The sequence below is a fragment of the Emydura macquarii genome, unplaced genomic scaffold, assembly GCF_026122565.2.
Source record: "Emydura macquarii macquarii isolate MOO-44397 ecotype Brisbane River unplaced genomic scaffold, CSIRO-AGI_Emac_v2 contig_318, whole genome shotgun sequence".
Taxonomy (NCBI): domain Eukaryota; kingdom Metazoa; phylum Chordata; order Testudines; family Chelidae; genus Emydura; species Emydura macquarii.
The window spans coordinates 10,457,004-10,465,524 of record NW_027130455.1 but is presented as its reverse complement, the minus strand read 5'-3'; positions in this window follow the sequence as shown (position 1 = coordinate 10,465,524).

Sequence of the window (8,521 nt, the reverse complement as noted above, 5' to 3'; positions counted from 1 at the left end):
AGTATAGCGGCTTGAAGAGGAAGTTTTAGGCATCCTACATTGCTCTATGCATACTCCTCAGTTTGCAGCTGTTAGCATTTTGCTTTCCAAAGACTGGGACAACATTCATGGGTGCTTTGGCCGTTGTCCCAAGCAGAGCCCTGTTCACCACAGCTAAAACCATCAGACCCATTTTACTTGTACATATTAAAACTCTGTCTTATGTATAGTGCTCATCACAATAGAATAGATTTATTTCTCCAACACTCTAGAGATACTGTACATCAGTCTCCCACCTCTTACAAGGTCCACTGATCAATCTTGATAAGTGATATAATTCTACTGGGAAACTTTCAAAGAATGTTGAACACTGACTTCAGGATTATCTGCGTGTGGCACAAGGGTTCATGTCCCTATCTTGTCCCTTGCTCCCTCGGCTAGTCGTATCGGCTGTGGCTGAGGGAGCACCCAGTTACACTTCAGCACATACTCCAATTACCAACTGCTGAAGCAGCCTTAACATACACTTTAAACTTAGAGAACACACACAAGTAAGGACATTCCAATTGGACTCACTCAGATATTATATATACAACCTTCATTGCCTACTTCTCTGACAAGTGCTTTCTCCCCTATGCCACTCCTTATGTGTAGGAAACACTCCAGGTCAAAATGTTCAATGACACCAACCTGATCTTTCAAGTTGCTGCCTGCATCTTCCCTCTTCCATAATGCATCCAGTAAATTACAGCCTGATACTGGCTAGGCAAATGGAGACCTGGGATAACTAACTACTGCTCACACAAGAATTGTACACATTTTTGTAGTAATCGTATTTGTTACCAAGTCCTCCTTTTCCCAACTCCACCACAGCCAGCTTGTCTGTCTCATATGTCTTGTCTTTGAGCCTGTCTATTATTGGATAACATCACTGTAGTTCAGGTTGAAATTAGTTTAAATAATTATCTTTAAATTTTTATAATTGTTCAAAAATCCACATGCCAACTCAGATTGTCTTGGCCATTGCTGTGCCTCTGAGGTTGGTTGAGCAAGGATTCTGGTTATATAGATCCCATCAAATTGACATCAAAATTTTATGTTAAGAAACAATTAGTCCTGCCCTGCAACTTTAACTCTGGCCTCTTCAAGTAGGCAAATAAAAGATGTGATTGAGGTATGTATAAGAGACAGGAGTCCCCAAACTATGGCCCGTGGGCCGCATCCAGCCCACCAACACATTTTGACCAGCCTAGAGTCCTCTCCCCCCCTCAGAGCCCTGCCCCATCTCCCCCACCCCTCTCCCACGTGATGAGGGCCCCGACCGACCAGGAGTTGCTCCTGGTCGCAAGCAGCACTGCATGGTGGCCGCTCCCCCCACCCAATCCCGCCCCTCTCCATGATGTGGGCCCAGTGTGCTGACCAGGAGGAGCTGCTCCAGCCCACCATAAGAGCAAGACTGAGTGATATGGCCATGACAGCTGAAAGTTTGCAGATCCCTGGTATAAGATAGTTCTAGCTTTAATCAAGCTGGCATAACTAACTATAGCAGTGAAGACTTGAGGGCATAGACTAGCAACCCCACTACATACCCAAGCTCCTCAGCAGCCTTGTACTCAAGTTACTAGCCTGCGCTGCCACATCTTCACTACTGTCGCACCTGCCAGCTAGATTAAAGCTGCACAGGTACGCCTACCTGTGCTATACCACCTTCACTTTCAGTGGAGATGGGCACTTGTCACTCCCCTCCCCACCCCACTCCAACAGACATCATAGAACTTGGTCATTCCAGATGATACGATGCACTGTGGTGACACAGCACATGGGTACTGTAGGAGAAACTTGCAGATTGTGTGCTCATTACGTCAGAAGTTGTCCTTAGAGTAGGCTTAGTGAACAACAGGTGGCTTTCGCTGATCTGTACCACTTGAGCTACTTTACACAAACTGCATTAGGCTTAGTCTGCACTACCATCTTACGTTGACATAACTACATTGCTCAGGGGTGTAGAAATTCCACACTGTTGGGCGATGTGGTTATTACCGACATAACTGCTGCTGTAGACAATGGCTTTTTCTGTCAACATAGCTATTGCCTCTTGGGCAAGTGGAGACCTACACCAAGGGGAGAGCTTGTCCAGTGGGCAGAGGTAACATCTTCACGAAGCACTACTGCAGAGTTGCCAGATATTAATAACTCCTTAAGCCTTGTCCTAAAGATTGCCCCTGAAACATCACCTGCATTTCTACCCCACAGTGCGCTGCCAAGTATGCTACAAATCCCCATGGCAAGAAAAGACTGTTGTGATCCTCAATTTGTACAACTCAGCACAGAAATGAGGGGTCCACTTACCTCTCTTCCTAGTGCAGCATAAGCTGTGGCAACCTGCTCCATACACTGCCTGCACCAGTCAATACATCTGTCCCAGGCATAGGGAAGAGCAGTTTGAGTGAATGCAGATGAATGGCAGAATATAATTCTGTAGGACAACATACCACACATGATGGCATATGTACTTAGGCATTGCCCACATATTTACGATAGCCTAGTCCTGACTGAATCTTACAGTGCATTTTCAGTGGCTTTTGCCAGTTCCAGATGGCAAACTGAAGATTGTTGTGTGTACCTTTATTCTGTGTTTTTTCCAAGGTTTAAGTAAAGTACACTCACTACAACCTTAACTGTGTGTTACACTTTACTGTCCAGAAACTTCAGTATGGTTGTACATTGCCTAGCACAATGGGCCCAACCTCATTGAGGCCTTCAGGTGCTCTCTCAATATAAATGTTGAATAAAAGATAGCATTAAGTGTGCATGGCACTTAATACATCTATAGCTGGATTCCCTCCCCAAAGAGCTCACAATCTAAAATATAACAAGACTAAAAGAGGAAATGATAGTAAAGGAAAGAACATTAATTATGTGGTCACTTTAAACTTAGACAGTGAAGTGAGTTAAGGTAGATTAGATGGTTTATTGTCAGGAGATACATGCAATACCTAAGCACAATGGAATAAGGTTTACATTTGGACAGAATTTCCTTGCTTCAAGTGGGAAGTCAAATTCCTTAACCCATTCCCCTCTCCAGTGTTCCTATGGACATATATAACAAATATAGCATAATTACATTAAAGGGTGCACGTGTAATACATTTAATTGTGGCAGTGCTGTGCAGCTCTATAATGCATGACAGGGAAGAGTATATTTGAAGTTTTTTTAAAAAAAAAAATACTTATTTCTTCTTTCTGGAACAATTCTACTGTATTAATTTTGAATGCTGGCACATTACCCCAGACTCTACTGTTTCTGTTATTAAGTGGCAGTGATTTTTCAAAGTTTGGAAATAGATTCCAAGGCCAGAAGGGGCCACTGTGATCATCTAGTCCAACCTCCTGTATAACATAGGCCAGAGAACTTTCCCAAAATAATTCCTAAAGAATCTCTTAGAAAACCATTCAAGCTTGATTTCCAAAAAAAAAAAAAAAAAAAAAAAAAAAAAAAGGTCAGTGAGGGAGGATCCACCACAATTCTTGGTAAATTGTTCCAATGGTTATAGCTATTTTGTCTGCACAGTGTTTTAATATTCCTCCTCTCTAAATGGTTAATACTGCATTTATCAGGCTGGAATGAATGTTTCATTGCAGTTTATAAACTCTTTGAAGCCAGCAACTCATAATGGAAGTGCTGACATCCTCTTAATTTGTGCCATTATCATTAAAGAATAATTCTTAACCAAGTGCTTTCACTATAGGTAATTTTCATTAGTGGGTGCCCTTAATGTTAATTACTTTCACAAAAGTGGGCATAAAGCAAATGTAATGAAGAATATGTAGAGGTTTTGGTTAAAATGTTTTATCCATTAAGCACAGTATTTGATTAAAAAACATTCCATTTATTTAAAAAGCATTAGATGCTGTAAAAAAACCCTCTACATCAGAAAATCCTGAAAGCAGAGAGGCTCGATTTGTTTTTGAACAAATACATGACTACAGTTTCTCTGGAAAAAAGTGTTTTTGGCTGTTAGGTTAGCATGGAATATTTTATACCAAAATAATATTAGCAGTAAAAATCACCACAACTTTGTTGCTTTACAATGTGTTTATCAAAATCAAAGCTGTCCTAAAATACATTTTAGACTAAAAATATTTTAATTAAATAAAAGCTACGGCTATGCTGAGATTCAGCTTTGAACAAAAAGGGTGGTAATTTTGATATCTAAACATGGAATCATTTTTCAAATATAGGTTTACGAGGAGACATGGTACCTTCTTCTACCTGCAGTATAGGGCTGCTTTAGTGACTTCTTCCTCTTCTGGGCCAGCTCTTGACCAATCCCCCCTGCAAAATGGCGTATGTTTCCTGCTATTGTTCTGGCTCCACTTGTGTGTCTGCATACACAGGGTGAAGGCAATCATCATTCAGAAACAGAACTTCTGAGTACCTAAGAAATGCTGCACTGTGTCACTGAACAGCAGAGCCAAAGAAAGTACTCCCAAATACAGAAGTAACCAGAAACAGAGAAGTATAATCAGCATGTAATAAGGATTTATTCAAAACTAGAGCATGAAGACATGAGTATACCAAGAAAAAAATCACATAACTAAAAGTTACATGAATAGGACACATCAGACACCCATGCAGAAAACATGGACCAAACAGAAATGCACATCTTTTTTGTAATGGCAAAACATTTACCATCATAAAACAGTGTTCCAGACACCCAGAGTACTTCATTAATGTAAGAGATCATTTTTCTAAATGTGGGTAAGTGCAATTTGTAGTAGTAATATGGAAAATAAACAAATGAACTTAACAGCTACAGTATTTATCAATCCTCATGCCATGGTTAAGAACACAAGCAAAGAACTGCATCATTACACACAATAAATGCATGTCTTTTCAAGACAAAGTTTCTATAAAACAGTATTAACTGCTGAAATAGTGACTTGATAATATAAGTTGGAAAAAAACCCCAAAACCCTTATCAGTGGATAGGTACCTTTTGTAAAATTACACTAATATTCTGCAGAATGAGAAAGTTATTGTAACTGAATGGTCCAGTTCTCAAAACACTAACCAGTCTTGAGAATAACAGTTCTGAAACCTGATAGACTACAGAAATCATATGTAATATTAGGGAGGCAGAACAGTAGGGAAAAGTTTAAAACTCACTTGTGAATTTATAAGCCTATACGATGTGGTATTTTCATACTTTAAGAATTTTGAGGTGAAGTTTTACAAGCAACTGGACAGTCAAGTCTGTGACATAATATACAATAAATATGATATAGCTTTGTAAGCATCTTGTGCATTATAAAAATATAAACCAATTTCTACAGATTGCAGCAGGCAAACCAACCTGTTCAAGGTAGCACAATGAAGCTATGAGATATACAGCAATCTTGACTGGCAGGAGTCATTCAGACCAAGCTGATTTTGGTTTACTTTATGCAGGTATTTACAATTTCATTATAATTTGACAATAAAAAAATCTATTCGTTAGAAAATAATTCCTCTTCAACCTCTTTTACAAGTTTTGTATTTTTCTTCTAACTACAGCTTTCTGAAGGGTTATCTAAAAGTTTAGTGTAGTAATTATAACCTCAATTCACTTTCCCTCCCTATTTGCCGATAGAGTTCAGTGTCATACTAAAAAATGAGTTCCATTGAAAAATGTCAACCATCAAATCTCAAGATCTTTGTATTTCTCTAAGATACAACCTATTTGCAGTGCTGCAAGAATAGTTTTGGGTACTAGGCATGCAAAATCTTCTAATTCTCAATCATAAATGATATAGCTCCACAGTATGCTGATGGGTGAGCATGCAGAGGAGTAGAGAAAAAGTGCTCTATTTTCAGATGTTGTAAATTAGTGTAATTCCATGGAAATCAGTGGATTTATGCCAATTTATGCCAGCTGAAAATCTGGCCCATTAATTCTTAAAATCATATTATGGCCATTGCTATGTTTTATATATAAAGCAGTCTTATTGTTTGTTTTTAATTTTAAAGAGAAGAAACTGTTTGAAGTTCCTTAAACAAATATTTTTAAAAAATTATTTCTTACTAACATTTTGATTTTTGTCATTATGAAGCTCTCAAAGGTCTAAAGAAGTGGAATAGAAAATAACTCTAAGACTTTCCTCTTAGTTGTGTTTCAGAGTTTATCAGGCTAATTGAGTGCAAAAGGGGAGCAAAGGTGGAATATTTACTAGCATTTTCCTCTAGCCATTAGCTCTCACCAACTTATTCTAAGTATTACATAACTTAGTTTAAACATGGTTGGAATGAAGATGATAATTGCTTAAATCCAAATTCTGCAGTCTAATCAGTGGGAGTTTGGCTCAATTCTGTCTTGTATTAGCTGACAATCTCCCTAAAATGGATTTTACATGATACATCAATTAATGATACTGTAAGTGAATGGCAAAGATTTAAAAAAAGATCCCAGATGTTCAGTTCAAGATTTAAAAAATTAACAGAATACATGTAGACTATATTTCAGATATACACATATTGATTTGCCTGCCAAAACCAGAATTTTATTTTGGTATTTACGGTGCTCATCCCTGTTGTATCCAAGTTCAGAGTTCCAGTTAGGAATAGCAGTTGTTGTAAGACTTAACACATAAAACAAAGACAGTAGAGTTGCAGAGGTATGGCTAGCATAGCTTGTATACTTGCCTCTACCCTTAAAGTCTCTGGAATACTTCACTGGGGGGAGTAAGTAATGCCACAATATTAGACTTAGAAAAGCATGCACTTGTGTGTGTATGCAATGCCTGATGAGCTATTACAAGTTTGCATAGGCAAAGAGCACAGATGCATTTTCATGTATATACTTTTGAAAGCCAGGACCCTACTACTTTAAGGCATTTTACCTGGTATTATGTTAACTTCTTTTATCTATGCCTTGTCTTAATTGTATGGTTTGTGAAGCAACTAGAGCTGGGATTTTCAAAGGGGATTAATATAGTCATCACACTCCCAGGAAGTCAATGGGAGTTGAGCCACTAACTTCCTCAGCCCCCTTTGAGAGTTCCAGCTGCAAACACCAAGGCAGTTTCTCTGCAAATATATATACACATTATTCAATATTTCTTACCCATGTTTCAGCATCAGTTATGTCTTCAAGTATTGCTGTCGATGGAACCTTGAACTCAAGTCTATACAGGTAAAGAAATTTAGCCCAGCTGAAAAACCCTAAAGATTAGTTTAACTAAGTTTATTCTTAATTTAAACATTTGAAGATGTTTCTCATATTCATTATCATATGTATAAACCCATTATACACTCCCATCTTGCCAACTGTAAATATTTGTTTGACTCCCTTCCAAGTCCGTCAGGATGGAAAGATGACTAAGCATCAAGATATCACAAGGATTTGTGATATCACTCCCACCGAATTGCTTATATGGCTGGACAAGAGTGGGTATGTCTACCCTGGAGCTGGAAGATGTAGTTTCTAGCTTGAGTTGACATACCCACAGAAGGAGGCATGGCAGGTGGCAGGAGAGGCAAGCCACACCAAGTACGATCCTGCCCGAGACCCTAGGTACATATTTGGACAGCTAGTCCATCCTGCCATAGCAGCTATGCTTGATTTAATTGCACTAGGTCAAACAGAGCTAGTGCAGGTATGTCTACTTGAGCTGGAAATTATACCTTCCAGCTCCAGTGTATAGCCCAAGTCTGCAAAGTGAATTGGGGCTTTACGTTTTAATATGGTAGAAATTGGCCTACACATGTTGTGTAATGTGAATAGAGATCCACATATCTACTGAGTTGTTTTTTGTTTTAATTGCAGCCCCAAACTTACTTTTATAGATGCAATTTCAGGCAGGGAGAGAAGCATTACTGCATTAGCTACCGCCTAGAGCTCAATCACATATTTTCACGATAACCCAGTTTTTGGCAGCAAGGTCTCTATCCTTGAACTGAAAACAAAAATGTTAATTTTCTTCTGGAAGTATTAACCAAAAACATTTAAATAACCATCTCTAAAATATTATTTTTAAAATATGGATAGTCCAGTTGTGTTTACATGAAACTGGTATATCATTATGAGACTTGTTACTTTTTAGTTTTTCTTTTAAGACTTTTCCTTTAGTGAATTTAATACTCTGAGAAAGATAACTATTTCTCAACAGATAGATTTAGGCATTCTGTATGGAAACATTAATCTTCCTCACTAAGTTCAATCAACACATAACATTGTCTGCACTATCCTCTCCTGCTTTAATGATCTGTCTCAAAGAGGGTAAATAACTGAACATTTTGGGATGGTAGCTAATAAATGATAGATATCTTGCAAAACCACTTAACTGGCTTAGTGGTTCTGAGATGGTTTCTAATGTGTAGGTTTTCCAGAGCTGGAAGGCTAAGCTATCGAACCACAACCCTGCTCCATTTTCTTTTTAGGCTTATTTAAAATTCAGAAAACAAAATGGGGGTAGTAATGGGGAAAATGTTCATGGACTCCTCCCTCCTCGGCTCCAATTACATTAGAATTTTTGGAAAGTCTTCTGCTGTTGTGCTTTCACTA